Source organism: Meriones unguiculatus, chromosome 7 (assembly GCF_030254825.1).
Source record: "Meriones unguiculatus strain TT.TT164.6M chromosome 7, Bangor_MerUng_6.1, whole genome shotgun sequence".
Classification (NCBI taxonomy): domain Eukaryota; kingdom Metazoa; phylum Chordata; class Mammalia; order Rodentia; family Muridae; genus Meriones; species Meriones unguiculatus.
Genome location: NC_083355.1, coordinates 13,737,657 through 13,756,973, shown reverse-complemented (window position 1 = coordinate 13,756,973; position 19,317 = coordinate 13,737,657). Strand labels below are relative to the sequence as shown.

Sequence of the window (19,317 nt, the reverse complement as noted above, 5' to 3'; positions counted from 1 at the left end):
TGTCCCTTCTAAAGGACTGGAGAGTGGCTGACTACATCATTTACCTCCTGTTCAAGAGTTTAGCATCCTTGGGTTCACATAAGCTCAGTGGTAGGCTGGTACACACCTGTAATCTCGGCACTCAGGAGGTAGAGTCAGAGGATCACAAGTTCAAAGCTAGCTACATAGCAAGTTCAAGACTTGCTATGGGCTTCATGAGACTATCATCAGAAAAAAAAAGGCAAAAATATAACATCACAAGTCAATGGTATTAGGCAAACACCAATAGTGACAGCTGATGAAAAGCAACCACCCCAAATATAATGAGTTATTGTGTAACTTTTAAAAGCCCCCAGTGGCTCCATTAATCCCTCCTAAGTAAAGTTGGTAAAGAGACCCAAGGGATCAGAGGCTTCTACCAGAAGTGAGTCACACTGGGAATAAAACACATCCCCGGAGGGAAAGCCAAGTGTGGTTCTTCCCTTGGAAATTCACCCTGGTCTGCTCAGAAGTGGAACACAGGGCTCCAGAAAGAAGGAACTAGCAACTGCAGGAGGGAGTCCATGGAAGACTCCGGGCTCCTCCATGGCCAAGCCCTTGGACCTAGAGAGCCACTTACAGGCTGTCTGTAAGTGTTGTCTCCAGGGGAATCAAACTCCACTCTGGAAGCATGGGCTCCAGACTGGGAGGTCTGGGATAAGGAGTATGAGGACACTCTTAAGGAGAAACCCACTCTTCTGAGCCCTGTTGGCTCCAAGGACTTACAGACGCCAGTGTTGCCTGGCATCCAACAGTTCTACAGAGCACGCCAAAGGCTGAGGCCAACTGATGACAGCATGGGTGTCAAAAGGCATGAACAGGCGGGAAGTTCAGGCTTTGATTTGCAGCTGTTTCCACAGATGGACAGAAGCAGCCAGTGATGACAGACAGTCACTGTAAAGCTACACAAATACCTGGGTCAGGTCTGTACATCTGAAACACCACAGACTAGTGGGCTGTGCCAAGGACCCAACAGCCAGCATTTCCAGTTTCTTCACACCAGCCATGTAGGCTTTGGATCTACATAGGTAAGCAAAGATGGTTGAGACTACCATGGGGACCCTCTACCCTGGTCACCAAGGAACTCTGACCCAGCATAGATTAATTGCTTCCACCCTAAGATGTGGATTCAATTGAAGCTGGTCTGAGACTTGTTTAAAACACTCCTCAAATGAGCCTAATGTTCAGTCAGGGCCGAGACCTACTGCTGTCCTAAAGAGAACCTTAAGGAGACGTCTTCATGGCTAAGAACCTACTGTGACACAGCTCATTGGGCTGCACACCCAGTCTCCTACTGTATGTCTAGACCATGGGCTCACTGCCTCTCCTCTTCATCACGTGGATCGCCTGTACTGTAGGCTTTCTTGGGGCCACTTTGTCTGCAAAGGCCCCCTCCTCCCCAGCCCCCATGCTTGAGAACATGCAGTGGCCCTTCCTAAAAGCAAATGCACAAGGAACTGGAGCCTGGAGCCTATGCCTCATGTTTTTTATTGTTATCGTTGTTGGTTTTGTTTGTTTGTTTGTTGTTGTTGTTGTTTTGAGCAGCCAACAGAGAAAGCATACTACAAAAACATCCATTTTCACTCTGGTGGAACCTGATAGTCAAACTGAGAGCTGCGAAAGAGGCAACAAATAGCAAAGTCTGGGTTCTGCTTTTTATACCCAGCCATCTCTACAGCTGAAGAACAAAACCCCAACCCCCCCAAAAAAAAACCCAAATCAGATGCCAGTTGACATTTTCCCGCTGTCCAAGTATTTTCGGTTCTCCTGTTTGGAGGAAGCCTCAAAAAACTGTTGCTGTATGGAAAGGTGAACTTACTCTGCTGTTCACGTCTTCAAGGGTTTGTAAGACTTGTCATTCTGCAATCTCTTTGGCCATCCCTAACCTGCAAACCTTAAACGCAAGCCTTTCACATTTCAGAGGGGACATTAGCATGATCAGACAATAGAGCATAAGAAAACACTGCAAACTGTGAGGCACTTATGGCCCTAAGCATTTCAGATGCAGGATATTTGCAGGATAGTTGGTGTTGGCCATCGACTGGTAGTATCTAGCATGGCCTAGGAAACAAGCATCTGAGCACACATGTGAAGAAGTTTCTAGATTGGGTTAACTGTGGTGAGAGGCGCTATCCTAAATGTGGGTGGCATGACCCTATGGGCTGGGACTCTGGACTACTGGGGAAGTAAAGGATAGAGTGAGCTAAGCCGCAGAATTCATCAGTTCATCTCCCCGTGCTTCCTGACTGTGGATGTCATGTGACTAGTCGCCTGTCAAGCTCCCAACCGTGACAGACTGCACCCTTGAACTGCAAGCCAAAGAAAGCTTTCCTGTCCTTAAGTTGCTTTTGTCAGGCTTTTTTTTTTTTTTTTCACTACAACAGGAAAAGCAGGTTACACGTGTGTCTTTTCCGATGGTTCAAAATCTCTCCTTGATGAACCCCAAGATAGTAAGGATTCCAGCCAGGATACATTCTGCAGCAAGCAATCAAAGGGAGCTGAACTTGGGACTGGAGCTAAACCAAATCACTGACTTTCCAAGAACTGTCAAAGGTATGTTATATAGACATCCCAAAGCCAAGATGGTGTGAGTCATTATTTGGTCCACAGTGACAGAGGCACTTATGTCCTCCCTGACTCAGGTCACCTCCCTGGATACTGCACATCCGCAAGGGCAGATAAAGATGGAAAAAGGAGGAGCTGGGGACCGGATCTGGAGTGAGTCAGCTGTAATATCAAGTGCATTTGATTAGCCTGTACACAGGGCAGTGTAATCATGGCTTATTCTGAGGCTTAGGAAGAGGATTTTGACTGTGATTTAGCCAGCTAAGCCAGGAACTGCAGTACTTAGGGAACTGGCAAGAGGACTTCAGCAATGAGCAGTGGCCCTAGGGCCCTACCATAAGGGCTTTCAACAGTGAGTATCATTTTATAGGAAAAAAAAAAAGAAAAAGATAAAAGAAACTCAGCTTGGGATAAATAAAAAGAGAACAAAAATTTTCAAAGACTCAGGAATGAAAGCAGTTCTGGAGTCCGACCCATGGGTGCTCTCCACCATGGGACCCGAAAGAATTCACTAAGTCATGGTGATTCTCCCTGTACATGCACAGCGTGGTGGACAAGGAGCCTGATGTCTGTACCCATGACAGTCCAGTCTGCAGCCCAGAGAGCACAGAAGGGCACCCCGCTTTACTCCCAGGAGCAAGGCTTTGCAAGGCTACAGGCTCTAGAAGAGGGGAGGGTAAGACCAAGAAATGACTTATTTTCAAAAAGTTTTTTGTTTTTTTGGTGTTTCTGCTTGCCTTAGCACTGAGAGGCCATTTTATTCCTTAGCTGTTGGAAGTGCCCTCTGCTTCATCTGCAAACCACAATATACAGAGCCCTCTGCTTTCGTAGCCAGTCTGATTTCAACCTTCCTGCCTCACTTTTCAAAGGACCCTTGAGATAACACAGGGTCCATCCAGAAAATCTAGAATCATCTTTCCTCTCAAGACTCTTAACTGGGCTAGAGAGATGGCTCAGAGGTTAAGAGTACTTACTGGCTGTTCTTCCAAAGGTCCTGAGTTCAATTCCTGGCAACCACCATCCGTAATGAGATCTGGTGCCCCCTTCTGGCATGCAAGACCACATGCAGGCAGAATAGTGTATAAATAATAAATAAATAAATAAATAAATAAATATTAAAATAAAAAAAAAAGACTCTTAATGTCACATCTGCAAAATACTTTCTGCCACATGGATAGTCCCCACAAGCTCTAGAATGGCAGTTCCAAACTTGTGGGTCGCGACCCCTTTGAGGATTGAATGACTTTTTCACAGGGTTCACCTGAAACCATCAGAAAACACAGATATTTACATTATGATTCACAACAGTAGCAAAATTACAGTTATGAAGTAGCAACAAAAATCATTTTACGGTTGGGAGGTCAAAGCAATATAAGGAACAGCGTTAAGTGCTTGGAGTGTTAGGAAGGTTGAGAACCACTTTTTTAGAAGCTAGGACATGGCTGTCCTAAGGGAGGGTTGGTCTACATCCATCTACAAACACTGCTCTTCCGAGATTGCAACAGGGAACCTGCAGCAACTTTCATGTTACATTTTTAGTGGGTTACCATATTAAAACATTTTCCACAGAGGAACTGAAGGTATTGTTTTTAAATCCCACAAAGGCCTCCCATTTAATAAAACTATTGTGCTTGTCAATGGGGTGGTAAGCAAAACACAATGGCTGGTTTTTGTCTTTTAGAACTTTTTTTGTGATATATTACAAGAAAGTGATTTCATTCATTCAAGAGAAGGGGCTGGAGGTGTGGTTCAGAACACTTGTGCAGCAGATATGAATCTCTGGGTTAAAAACCAGCACCACCAAAATATATATATACATATATATATATATTCATACGTCATGCAGACATATAAACAAAGATACACATACATACCTACATACAAACATTCACACAGAGCAAGAAAGGAAACTAGGAAGCAGTCTGACCCATTAGCCCTGGACAATCACCCCCTTGCTCAGCCCCCAAGCTGACAGAAGGCGGGTTGGGCAGACAAAGGTCTGTGGCGTTTCTCACCGGGAGCAGGGAGAGTGGGTCTGCAGCGTGTCCCATAAAAACACAATCAGACTGTCTCTCAGCAGAACAGAAACAAAGGCCCTATTGTCTAACATCGTGAATGACCCTCACAGCCAGAAAAACGTTAATAGCAAAGCAAAATTAGCCACTGGCTCCCTCATCTGTGCTCTGAACTCTGCAGTTTGCCAAGACTGGCGAACTTGGAAGGCTCACATTGCGCAGGTGTGCTCTGTGTTGGCTGCGTATTAACAAAAGACAGCCGTCGGGATTATGTTATCTCTTTATTGCAACTGTTTTGTAAAAACACACAAGAATCCGAATGCAAAGCGTATCAGGGAAGCTCTAGGAGGAGCTGGGGCAGGCAGAGCTGCGGAACTACAGCTGTAGTTAAACCGTTTAGCTGCGCTGTGCAAAACAGGGACCTCAAGATCCCGTCTGCCGAGAGACACGTGGAAACTCTGCGGCAGTGCCACCCCTATCTGAGGTTCTTGGACACACTGCTATCAACAGGCAACTACACGCAACACAGGCAATGTGGGGATGGATGGGAATGAAGGGCTTTAACAAAACAAAACATGATTTAGAAGCCCGAGGAGGATGGGCCTCCTGAGCTGTAGTTTGCAACCCCTGGTACAATGATAGGCCGACAGTAATGTCCCCAAAGCACTTCCTCCCATCTCTGGCATAATGTATCTTTGTGTTCGTCTTTTACAACGCGTGGTTCTTCACAGTATCACGCAGATTTCATGACTAGCTCCAGTTCCTCACTCCTCATTCTGTTCACACTCTCCTTAGGGTTAGTCTTGTGACTGACTTGGGCCAATATGACAAGAGGTGACGGAGGACATGGGGAGTACATGCTTGGAAGGAAGTGGTGCTCCTAGCTGTAGTCCTGGGGTCGTGGCAGCCAGGAAGAGCACGGCCAGGCTGGTTGCCTCCTCTAGGAAGATGGGAGGCCGTGGAGAAGGACAGATCCCTCAGAACAGCTTCACCTCGAAGAGCCCAGCTGAGATCAACTGAAACTGAGCCCTCACAGGACTTGTGGATTATGGGAGAGAAGCAAGGTTGTTTGAAAAGCCACAGAACTCTGTGGCGGTTCATTAGGTGACCACAGCAAACTGGTACCAATTTATCATGAAGCGAAACACCTGTTTATGTCATCCAATCATCCAGTGATCTCCACAGAAAATTCTCTCTTGGGGAACAGCTCTCTGAAACACACACACACACACACACACACACACACACACACACACACACAATCTTTCAATTATATATTTACTCTGAAACCTGTTTTACTAACTCCAACCACTAATAAGTTTTCTCTTAGGGTGTGTCTACAGTTCAGTGGTAATGCTTGTTTAGCATGTACAAGGCCCTAGCTTTAATTCCCAACACTATGAAAAAAGAATGAATTAATTTCATCCAGGTTATGATCGTACACACCTATAACCCTAGCACTAGAGGCAGGAGGATAAGGAGTTCACAGCTAACCTCCATACACAGTATCTTACGCCAGCCTGGACTACATAAGCCCTGGTCTCAACGAACAGGGACGACAAAAAAGCTCTGTTAACATTTCATTTTGGTAACATGCAGCTGTCCCCCCCCCACACACAATGAATACAGTGAGTCTCTGTGTGACCAAATAGAGCATGCAATTTCTCTTAAGTTTCTTTTCATAATATATCATTTTAGATCATCCCTGTACCATATGCCATATCATCATTAAGACAATAAGCAACCACAATGACTTTTTATTATTTGTTTGTTTTCACATGAAGTGTCATTAGTAGGGACATTAAATAAATAAAATACTGTTTATAAAGCTCTTATACATCTTATACGAGCAAGGATTTATGGCTTTTCTCCTAAGTTAAAACAACAACAGCAACAGAAGAAAAGGACTTTTGAAAGCAAGGGAGAAGGGCTGGAAATGTAGCCAGATGACTTGCCTGGAGTCCCAGAGACCTTGGGCTCAATGCAGGGGTAGAGGGATAGAAGGAGAGAGATATGTGGAGAACGAAGTGACAACATGTTTGTATCAAGTCATGAAGACAGGTATCCACTCTCTACCTTTGTCCAGTAGCTGAGTTTTAACATGGATCAACACTTCTACTAAAGCTATAAGTCCCAGAGCCTGTGGAGCAGCTTGGTGGGTTGAGGCACTTGCTGCCAAGCCTGATGACTTGAGTTCACGCTCCAGGACTGACACAGTGGAAGGAGAGAATTGACCCCTGCAGATTGTCTTCTGACCCCCACACATATGTTGCGCTCTTTTTAAAAACGCTTTTTATTTGGGGTTCTTTAAAGCCCTTCCCTTCCAACCCCAAAACACTAGGTAGGAGAGAGAAGGTGAGTGGAGAGAGGGAGCACAGACCCCTTTACTTCTCCTGGCTATTTAGGGCCAATGGATTCTTTGGGGGCTATACCAATCTCAACATCAAATGCATCTCTCCCATGTCTCCCATGACTGTCACGGGCAGGCAGTCAGTTTCTGTCCTCTCCAAACTGCCACATGCTGCCACCCCACACCACACTTTCTCTCTCCAGTCTCCCCTATTTATCTTCCTCAGAGTCCTAGACCACGCCCCTCTTGGTGCTGCACAAGGCAGGCCGTTACCAGCTGGCAAAGACCACGCCCCGCAGGAGGCAATTATCAGCTTCGGACAAACTAAAGCCCAAACGAAAATCCTACGCTTGGAATTAAAGCAAAAAGAAACCATATTTATATAACATAACTGAGTTTTTAAAGAAACCAGAACTTCCATTATACAATATGCTGTGGCATGAGTGTCCACTCCCAACTATTCCCACTGATGACGGTGATGGTGATGAAGTCGGTGGTGATGAGGATGATGACGAAGGTGGTAGTGATGAGGATAATGATGATAAATGTAATAAAAACAAAAGTCTCCGTCCCCAGAATGAAACTAAACACTGGCCAAGTTATCATAGGCCTGGGGCTTTCCAAGAACACTCTGATGATGATGTGCAGGATCACAGGCCCTAGAATCTTCTGCCATTAAACAATAGCATCATACATTATAACTCTTCTCCATCTGCAATGCATACAATAGCGAGAAACCAAGTTTTAGGTGATTTTATTCCAAAAACTTGCCTCTGAGGAGGTGGGTTAAAAAATGCAAAAGGCATTTTCCTCTGCCAACCTTCCCAAACCAACAGCACTCATAACAGATGGAAAACATATCAATATCGATATTGATAAACATGTAAATATTTACCACGTTCAATTAGTAATAATAAAACCCACTTGTGTTGACACGGATTGACATTTAAAGCTGGAAGAGCTCGCGCAGCTGCAGGCACCTGGGAGCTACGTAGGGTTTATGGGGCCGCTGTGAAGGGGTGGGAAGCTCAGCAGGCCTGGCAGAAGAGATCTGGCTTGGTATGGGAGCCTCTCCAGAAACTGCTCCACATGCCTCTCAGCCTTGGGGAGGACAGGGCTGCTTCCAAGAAGCTCTAAGAGGACGGATAAGATAAGGAACGGTGGAGTCTCTGAATGCTTCACTTGAGGTCTCTGAACGCCTCACTTGAGGCCTCCCACAGTTCCACTTGGGTTGACTTCTGTTGGTCCGAGGAAGTGACTGTTCGATTTCGAGAGAAGGGAAATGATGGAGGAGCAAACACAAGCTGCAAGACAATGCACCATCTAAAGTGAAGGTTTGTGGCTTCTTTGCGATCTACTATATACACCCAAGGGTCAAGTTTTCCGTGATTGTGTGGACAGGGGCGGCGTAGTCATTGTGATAGGATCTCGTGGCAGAAGAAGCTACAGCGGGAGGAGGTGAGTGATGCTGGTAAAGGAAGTCACACCTAGAACAGTGAAGTACATCGTCTATACAGCCGAGCAGAGCTCAAATGTTCTGTACAGAAACCTCCATGGCACACACTGAATTGAAAAAACAAAAACAAAAACAAAAAAAAAAAAAAAAAAAAAAACAGCCTTCCTTGGAAGGACAGCCTTTTTACACAGTAGAAGGGATTAAAGACTATGAGCGGTAGCCAGGGTTCTTGAGAAGCGTGGATTAGCATTCTGTGATGCATGGACATTGATTGTTACACACAGAAGCCCTGGCAGGAGTTTGCTTCACCAGCACAATCTCCACCCTGCATCCTGTGTACAGCGATGGAGCAGAGTAGCTTGCCTAAGGTCCCATGGCTAGTTGGGATGGAGATGGCTCAAGGGTTGTGGAAGGCAGACTCTGAGCCCAGCGCTTTCCACCCCCTTCACCTGACAATTCTTTTTCAGCTTCACTTACGGCACAAACAAGCTTTTGAACACAAGCAGCTATAAATAGCAATTAGTCAGAGACCAGTATTAGCTATGTTGACATCGTCAGAAGGCACTTCTGCTCGGTACAGGGCCCTCTGACGTCTGTTCTGAAATGTCTCTCAAGCACCTTCTTCCAGCACCATCCCAAACCCCTGTCGAATTCAGGTTACATCTTTTTGGCACCTTCTTGCAACGTGAGCTTCAGCACATGGAGGTCTCTGTTCCCAGAGCTCTCTGGCTAGTCACACGTGCACTGGCTTTTCCCAGCCATTTCAGTCATATAATTGACAGGGCAGGGTGCACGGCTCTTTTGATCTTTTGCACATTTCCACAGCACTGATCTGGCACCTGGTGTACACATTTTGGTTAAGAATAGCAAATGGTCAGTGTTTTTCTGAGTGATTACTTTGATACGAGCAACAAGCTTCTCATGTGTGTTATTTCATTAAATCCGTGTGTTTTGCCCTCTGGATGAGGAAGCTGGCTTAGGCGGGCTATGTGAGTTGTTCAAGGTGAGAGAGCTAGGTGTGTTTGGTGTCCAGATCTCTCCTAGTTTTTCATCCTGGTATTTCTGGGCTGAATACTGACATAAGTGACGTAATACCCGGAGAAACTCATTCTGGGAAGTGACCCACAGGATTCAACTGTGCAGCCGGGTCTGGGGGAGGGGCGTCAATGAACCGTATTTTAGAAAGCTAGGTTGACTGAATGATTCTGCTTCTGTTTTCTTAAAGCCAAAACAGCAGTGTGAGCATAATCCAATCCAGCCCAACCTTTCCCAGGTGACTTGGGCCACACGCTGTAGAGTGTACATCCTCTATTCCTGCTTCCCCTCACATCTTCTGTAGCATCTTCTGGACACTGTTGGAAACCAGAGAGCAGCAGACAAGGCTCCAGAAGCAGTGACACAGATGGGAAGAAGAGGCACTGGAGGTCTCAAGAATGTTCAGGGGGCTGGAGAGATGGCTCAGCGGTTAAAAACACTGGCTGTTCTTCCAGAGGACCTGGGTTCAATTCCCAGCACCCACACGGCAAGCTCACAACTGTCTGTAACTCCAGTTCCAGGGGATCTGACACCCTCACACAGACATATATTCAGGCAGAACACCAATGTACATAAAATAAAAATAAATAGATTATTAAAAAAAAAAGAATGCTCAGCCCAGGGCAGGAGCAGGGTCCAAGGCACTGTGAGGTGGGCACACAGTGGACGCTGCCCTAGCCACTCATCCTTTGATGCCTGCTTTTTGTCTCTCTATCTTTTCTTTTTTCCCCCTTTTTGTTTGTTTGTTGCTTTTATTTATTTATTTTCCTTCTTCTGGCAGAGCCTCTTTATTTAGTGCTGGAGCTTGCAACGTAGATCAGACTGGCCTTGAACTCACAAAGGTCCACCTAGCTCTGCCTCTGGAGGGCTTGGATTAGGGTCATGGGCCACCATCCCTGACATCACTGATTTTTAGACGAGCCACATGTCTGTGACACACCAGCAAAGACCAACACGCAGACCCAGTCGGAGGCTCTGACATCACCTGCTTCTTAAAAATCCTAATAGCCACAGTGTTTTCCACAAGGACTCTCACGGCCCTCCTTCAGCATGCTTCCGGTTTGTTTTGAGTGGCCAGTCCCTCTTCTCCAAAGGACTTCTCCACTTGCCAGGGAAGAACTTGGCCACTTTCCAGTACCAGATAATATCAATCCCTGGACCGAGACTCTCAGAGCGTACACAAGAAGCTCCCAGGTCTGTCTCTGAATTTCACCTTGCCCTTGCCCTGTTCCGAGCTCATCTCCTTGAATTCCCATTGTTCCTCTGGGTAGTCTCTCAATGCCTTTGTCAGCAGACAACAATCTTTGTTTGTTGTTGTTGTTGTTTTTTGTACAACATAATAGATATGTAGCTCAGTTGGAAGAGTTTCTACCTAGCATGCAGAGGGCTCAGCACCACATGAAAACTGACATGGAGTTACATTCTAGTACTTAGGAAGCAAAAGCAGGAGGATCAAAGTTCAAGGTCACACTCAGCTAAAGAGCTTTAAATAAGTTATTAGTAAACGCTAAATAAATTAAATCAACACAGATCACAAGTTTAAAAGAAAAAAAAAAGAGCAGGCTTTAGAAAGCTCAGGTATTCCTACCCTGACACAGCTGGCTTTTCAGCTGGGCACCAGGTAGTCCCAACAGAATTCCTCAGAATAAGGCCACTGTACCCCAGTGCTTCCTGCTGAAGAGATCTGTGGTCTGAAGGGGGAGGAAATATACTCTCTATCATACAGAACAGAAGGCAAACTTTGGCTATAGAGGAATAGCACATGGAGACAAAGGAACCCTGGAGGCCTGTGGCCAGCTACCCTGGCATACATAGCAGTGAATACGGTAGAAGGTGAGGACAAACACCCCAAATTGTCCTCTGCCCTTCATACATGTGCGCTGTGGCTTACATGCACCCACCCATGCACACACCTACACACTACATATCCTATAGACAGACACACATTAAAGAGAGAGAATCCATATTAGCTGAGGTCTGGTACAGAGTTAAATGTGAGTCCACTCCTGAATTCTTCCTCCACACAAATATCTTGTTCCAAAGAACATCCAGCATTTTGAGGACTTATCTAAAGCTAGAAACTGGGTCTCCCATTTCCTGAGCCAGCATTCTTGCTTTCCAAAGAGTAGAGGGACAGAACAATCTCAGACCTCATTTTCTCTTCCTACACACATGGTGCAAATCCATAAGCCCAAGAAGCTCAGCTTTCCTGTAAGTAGACTCCGTCTGTTGCAGGCTAGACTTCTTTCCATATACATCTTCCCAATTTGGGCCCAGTTAGGTTAGATTTATCCTACCCTAACTGGATGATAACTTTTAATTATCCTTAGCCAAGAAAGGGAGGTGTAATGTCAGAGTTCTCTGGAATAACAGAACTTATAAGATGAATCTATCTATCTATCTATCTATCTATCTATCTATCTATCTATCTATCTAGCTAGCTAGCTAGCTAGCTAATCTTGAAAGAAAGTTTATTAGAATGAGTTACAGGCTGCAGTTCAGCTAATCCAACAATGGTTGGCTGTGACCTGAAAATTTAAGAATCCAGTAGTTTCTCAGTTTACAAGGGTGGATGTCTCAGTTGGTCTTCAGTAAATTCTGTAGTACCAGAGAAGTAGACGCTAATGCCAGTGAAAGAATGGACTTGCTAGCAAGGCAAGGGTAAGCTTCCAAGTCCTTGCAGAGGCTTCCAGCAGAAGGGGCAGCCCAAATTGAAGGTGTGTCTTCCCACCTCAAGATCTGGATTAAAGGCCTGTCTTTTCCCCTCTTGAAAGATTTGGATTGAAGGAGTGTGCCTTCCTAACTCAAAAGTCCAGATTGGAAGTAGATCTTCTCATTTCAAACTAGGCAAAAACCCCTCACAGGTGTGCCTTCCAGTTCTGGTTTTTAGCCTCAGATGCAGTCAAGCTGGCAACCAAGCATAGCCACCACAGGGGGAAAACATATTTCAATTTTTCTTAGAAAAGAGTTGAACCTAATCAAGTCATTTATGCCACATTCTTAGAGCCCAGAGACTGACTGTTTTAGAAAAATGCAGTGCCTAAATTAGTTGAAGCTACAGTTTTATTATAAAGTGAGCAGATCCCTTGAGAGTCCTTTGAATACCACATGCCACACATAGTATCTGAAATGGCTCGTAAATAAAGGTCCCTCATCTCCCAATGTCAGTAGACTTTAAAATCACTATGGGCATTTTAAACTGGGCTTTTAAACTTAGTAACTTATAATGGCAGGCCTACATGAATAGCTGCATTTGAGTCTAGATTTTCTCTCTTGTAGTAAGCCTAAGATAAACCTTTTGGTTTGCAAAGCCCAGAAACCAGCACACAGGAATCAGAATGAATAACGTAAGAATTAGAAAAGAGCATGGCCGCTTACCTGTTTCTTCAGCCTGACCCAAAAGTGTGAGCTGACTATAGATAATTCATCTAGACACTTGAGATTCAGGGGCAAAGCTGCCAGCTTTGAGAACTGGAGTTTATCCTGCTCTTTGATGGCAAGATAAACACACATAGAGAGTCTCATTCTGTTCTTCCAATGACCCAAGAGCCCAAAGCCAGCGCATCGCATGCTCTCTTTGAACATGGGAGTGGTGGGTCTCAGTGCAGGGCTGAAGACTTAAATATCAACAAGAGCCATACACAATCATGTCCAAGCTAAATCTGGGCTCAAGAGGGTTTATAGTTCAGTGATAGAACATGCACTTAGCATGTGCAAACTTTGATCCCAACAGGACACACACACACACATATGTGAAGGCGCTACCACCACCACTACCACCACTGACAACATCAGCAGCAGTGACAATTTCCAGGATAGCGTCCTAGGGTAAAGTCCCTCAAGTACAGCACCTCACGTGAAAAGCCTGGTGACCAGGCCTTCTGTGGCTCCTGGGTCTCTGTATTTCTAACAAGTTCCCAGGAGATCCTGGGGCTGCGGGTCTGAGATGCTTCTTTAGGGGCCGCTGCCCTAGGAAAGCCAAAGGAACTGGGAGGTGGATGGGGATTCCTGTACACCAAACGCCAGTCACTGAAAGTCTTCTCTTCCCCTGATCCACTCTCAGTGTAACTGTGAAGAGCCACCAAAGGTGAAGAAGACTGAGGCCAAGGGCAATCCCAGGGCAGTGAGAGCCCACTGCACCTTCCAATGCCGAGCACCCTGATGACCAAAGCAACAATGTCACACAGTGTCCTGCTTTTCTATCTGGTTGGGTTATCTTGCGATGTGCAAACTAGATGATAAACCATTCTAAAGCCAGAGCTCTGAGCATACCCAAACATGACATTATACATAGGCAATTTCCATCCCAGGAGCCAATTTCATCTCCTTAAGACTGGACATTTTTAGTAGAAATCCATGTCCATTTGAGGCCTTAAACAAGCAAACAAACACCCCAGCCTTCCTTTCTCAGTGTACTGTCCTTAGCTGGATATGTAGTGATAAGATCTGCCTTGAACAGGGATAGAATTCCCTTTCTTGTAAAAGAAGTACCATGTGCCCATTGCTTGTACTTTTCACGGAGCCCATGGCTGACACCCTGGTTGTGTGTGTATGTATTTCATAAACAGACGTCAAGAATGACGTGACCTCAAAAACAGTGTTCTAAGTTTTCTACAAAATGCATCATACACAAATGTGTGTGGATGACAGCAACCTGTGGTTAATCTCCATATCAGGGAGTCCCTTACGCTGTATAACAAAGCGGCTCAAAGATCTGTTTCCATGACGACAGCAGCATCACACAGGAAAGAGAATGGAGAGAGTACAAAAAGCCTCTTTAGAAATTGCTACCAAAATGCACACACAGCTTAGGAGGCTAAAAACAAATCTATGGGCACTAGATTTGGGGTTAAAAACCTTTTCTATCTTAGATATATTCTCTAATGTGTGACTATTTTTAAATTTCTAATAGGAACTGATTCAGAACACTATAAATACCATCCATCTGGCAAATTTCAGGAGGTCTAAAATTAGGTTATCAGGTTCATCAATTTCCCTGAGATAATTCTCATTAAGAGAGAGAGAGAGAGAGAGAGATCAAGCCTTTCTGATAGCAGAAAGAGTACGGTATTGAAATACTATGATAAATAAATGCCATTCATTTAGAAGCTAAAAAATATCGTGAAAGCACCAAACAAACAAACAAACAAAAACCTTTTCTCAAATAAAATTCAGATGGTCAATACAAAACAGTAATGTTGTAGAAGGGGCTTCAGATTGTCTATGCATAGGCCACAGAGAGCCATACACATTCAAAACAAACCATACGTTATCTATAGATGACCATCCAAGGGGAGGAAAGAGCCACTTGCTCCCCCTTTCACGTGCTCTAGTCAGATTTCTGCTTTCCTCCCCTTGATGAGACAGAAATAAAAATCAACACCAAACTACCAGGAGACCCTTTTCTTTGCCTGAATCGTTTGGTTTTATTTTTCTACCAGTATTTTTTTTTTTTTTTTATTGACTACGAGAAAAAAAAAAGGTCCTCTTTCTAAAAATATTCTGGAACAATAGCTAGTGGGACCCATTTATTCTCGGCTGCCGGGAGGTAAAGCTATTTCACCTACATGTGTACCATGTTACTTTCAAAGCTCATCTGGTTCGTCCCTGGTTGTTCTCTTTTAATGAAAAAGAGGGACCCTGGGGGCCTATTGTGTTCACTCGCATTCTCAGCGTCCCAGCTCTTCAAGAGTCCACACTGCAGTCATCAACAGGGACAGAAAAAGGACCTTTCCCTCATAAACTGAAATGTATGAAATGCTTTGCAGAATGGTTCCATGAGTAATTTTCTACCTTCTCGGGGGCATGGAAGTTGGATGTTACAATTTGATGGCAATTGCACAGAGAACTGTGTGTTACACTTTGTTCTCAATAACCAGCCGTGATGTCAAGAGGCCACACATGATTGGCTCAGGAAAAGCCTGTTTAGAATGGTGCTGGTGTCAACAAAGTTAAATCAGAAATTGTGTCAATGCCAAGGTTAACTCAGGAAGAATCCTACTGGTGTCTGTTCGTTTCTTTGCTAACATGGTAAGTATTTAAAGTACCTACAAGCCAGGCTCCCTGCAAGCACTGAGGACAAGGAGAGGAAAGGATGGCTTTGCTCTCGAGGGGCCACCATATATGAATAGAGATGGAGAAACAACAGCATTGTGGTTTGAAAGTCTCAAAAGACTATGCACAGAGAGGAAGAGGAGAGACAGCTGAATGCAGGTGGAGAGCGGGTTGAGAGATGATGTCTGCACTGAAGGGGTGAGGGAAATCTCCTGAGATGAGAGAAGCCAAAGCCAGCTCTTAAAGGAAAAATAAGAATTGGGTGATACATGGGGATGCCGAAGAGGAAACCTGGCAGGTTCCCTGGGCCTCTGTCGAACAGCACGGCTCAAGGCTGGCAAATCTTGTCTCGTCTCTTAGGACTCCAGGTTCTGAATTCCTTCTAGTGTCAGAAGCATCTGTCTGTTGTTGGGGCTTCTTCTTGGGGACTATGCTAAGCCCTGAGTCAGGACCACTCTCTAGTGCTCCAAGGGCAAACCCAGCCTTCCACTCGGGAAGGTATCACCATGGTGATGCCTTCCACTCGGGAAGGTATCACCATGGTGAAAAGGCAGCCGTCATTGACTCTCATCCATGGCTTGTTTTCTGGATCCTTCTGCCATGACCACCCCACCCCCACATTTGCTCTGGTTATGCCAGTCTCTTAATACCTACAAACGCCCGCCCTTCAGATGCTTCCCTGGCTGTCTGTCACACTTCTAGTGAAGCCTCGTGGCCCCAGTGGGAACTGCCCCTTTATCTTTGGGGTGCTCTGTTGCCTCTGAATGTTTCCGGGTTGCCTCCTGAACACTGTATTCATTCACGCGCCTGCTTTGTTCCAACTGACCAGTACACCTGCTCTCAGGAGTAACTATATAACAGAAACACGATGACTAAATGCACACACTTATTAAAACTCCAGAGATTTCATTATTAAAACAAAATGCTCTACCAAAACCAATCAATGTAGAAGTACAATCACCTGGCAGGAACAACCAACAAGATTTTTGGGAAAAGCAATTGGTAAGAAAAACCCATGGTGCTGGAGAGATGGCTCAGTGTTTAAGAGCGCTGGCTGCTCTTCCAGAGGACCCAGGTTTGATTCCCAGAATCCACATGGCAGCTTACAATTGATCAACTTAGCATGCGGCAGTCTAGACCTCTATACCAAACAGCTTCATCTCACACTACTGAGCAACGCAGGCCTCTCAGATGGGTGGGCACATTTCATGCAGATGACACCTGAAAAACTGGTGGCAATGTTTCACATTCTCAAAGAACTGCACGGATCCTATGAGGGTGAGGGACAAATGGTTCAGTGAGAATTTTAGAAACTTTCAAAACCATACCGTACTAATAATATCAAAGGTAGAAATATCCCTGAATCAAAGTGTTCTAAAGATCAAATTATCGATTTTGATTCCTTAAATTCCCTCCTTGTCTTTGCTCCCTGCATATCTGCCATCTCCCCAGGCTTAGCAGTCACTGTGCATCTAGCTTAGGGACCTGGGAGCATGTGAGCACTTCCCTGTCTTTCCAGCCATCTCTCCTTATTGTTACACAAACACTGCTCAACCACAGGTGACTTGACAACTCTCTGCTGCATTGCAGTAGTATTAGTCAGAGAAACCAAAGTCTCCCGAGGGAAATCTGTAAAGGAGGACATTGCTTGCTGGGCATAACTGACTACGTTAAGATCCTATTAGACATAATTTATTCTCAACGTTTTATATTCAACACTTACCTCCTGTGTCCAGATGCTTGGCATTTAGAATTTGATGGTTAATTGGATACCCTGATTAAGTAAATTGGGAAGATGCACTGTATTTTAAAATAGTTTTAAAGTCCACAAAGCCTGAATATTAACTTTATGAACACTAGTCTTTTCCTTTTAAAAAGAGCACCCAGTGACATGTCAGGTCTCTGGCTTCATTGTCATGGAGAGTTTATGGGTACATGGTACGGCCTTACAGTCAGAAAAAATAAAAATAACGAGTCTTGCGGTATTTCCCTTTACTGTTTGTTAGCAGGAAGCAAACGAAACCCGGTAACATTTTCCATCTCCCTTTTAGAAAGAATATATGCGCATCCATCTAGCTAGCAAGTATGTGGCAAGCACCTGCTGTGTTCCAGGTATCGTTTTAGGTTGAACGGGAGAGTAGAGAAAGGCCCCCACTCGTGGGATGTGTTCTTAATAACAGATAGACAGATGAGAGCCAATTAAAGAGCGCCAAAGGCTTAGATGGCGATGGGGGATATGAAGTACAGAAAGGATGCAACACCCCTGGTAGCAAGGGAAGGGTGCTCCCCAGGGGCGCAGTATCTCAGCAGGGCCCTAGGAGATGGGAATGCGGGCCAGAACCAGGTCACCACCGTCTCGGTGGGACTGTGCTGTAATCTGGTGGCTGGGAAGGGGATCCGGGCGGAAGTGGCTAATCTGCTCACAGTTGCAGAGTCCCACCCTGGCTGCTGTGCAGAGAAGCCGGAGTGGAGTTCAAGCCAAGAGCAACTGAGAAGACCCTCCGGTAAACTGTAGGTTCTCCCCAGAGTTCTCTCGGCTGGACTCCCCCACTATTTGGCTACTGGATCCATAGACGTTTCACTGCGTGGCAAATGCAACCCGAGAGCACAGCTCCAAACTCACGGCGGGGCGTGGATGTGAAGAGTCTGCGTCACTTACATACCACAGCTCATTTCAAGATTTTCCACACACCTGCCATTTGTCTTCCTCCCCTGCTGGCCCTGCACTCGAAGTCATTCTGACTTACCAGATTTCAGTGGGAGGAAATGGTTAACGTGGATTACCTTAATCTTGGCGCATCATTCAAACATAGCGAATGCTAAGAGAGCAGCCCAGCCTTTCTAATTTTAAGGGCTGCTGTGCCCACTCCTCTTCTTTTTCAGGCCTCCCTGGTCTTTTTTTGTGATTAATTTTAGTAACCTGAGAATGATTTGTTTAAGAACAAATGAGTCATGGTACAGTTTAATATCCAGAAACCCAAAATCACCCTCCTCCACAGAGAATACCATTTCCAAGTATGAACCTCTCATGTTTTAAACATTTATATTTTATGTTAACACCAGGAAGCTTCTTGCTTTCCAGCAGGGCGAGGGTCGAGCCAGGGCCTAGAACCTGCAGAGAAGGAGCAGGGAGCCAACTGCCTTCTGAAAGGTGATTTTCTTAGGTGTGTTTTATGATGTGCAAAAAACATCTCACCTAGATGTTTTTGGCAGGTTTTATGGCAGGTGTTTCAAAATGAATATCAAATGTATTTCTCCTGAGCAGGTACAGCAGACCTGTGACCTTGACACAGAACGTAGATCCAAGCGGTTAAGTTTAGGCAGGCATGCTGGATGAAAGAAGTGATGGGACAGGAAGGGGACCAAACACTACTCATTTCTAACCTCTTGAATCCTGCCTTATTTAAGCCTCTCCAGATGAACAGCTGTATAACTAGCCATAACTTCAAGGAATATCAATCCAGAGTCCATAGAAGAGCTGGGGGTGGGGCTCAGTAGCATGGCCTTCTTTACCTGAATGAGAAGGCCTTGGGTTTCTTTCCCACCAACTTTACATCCCCCACAGAAGACAAAATAGGAATTGTCTTCAATAGGTAGTTTTCCCAAATTGACATTGGAGAGAAAGGGGGGGGGGGCAGTAACCATAATCCCTTCTCTCTTTTACTTGGATTTTAAAAGTTTAAGTAATGCTCTAATTTATTTAGGATGATGTGCTGTTATTCAAGTTTTATTTTAGTTGCTGGTAGTGAGTTTTACAAATAACAGAGACAATCCACCTTCAACTAGCCCTGACCCTCTTTTATCTTCATTTCTTTTGAGTGGAT

At 45.0% G+C, this 19,317-nt stretch overlaps 1 protein-coding gene across 1 annotated transcript in view; it reads right to left on the bottom strand.

The window, feature by feature from the left end:
* Prkca (protein kinase C alpha) overlaps positions 1-19,317 on the bottom strand; it is a 386,510-nt gene that overhangs the window by 201,907 nt on the left and 165,286 nt on the right. The window lies entirely within an intron of this gene.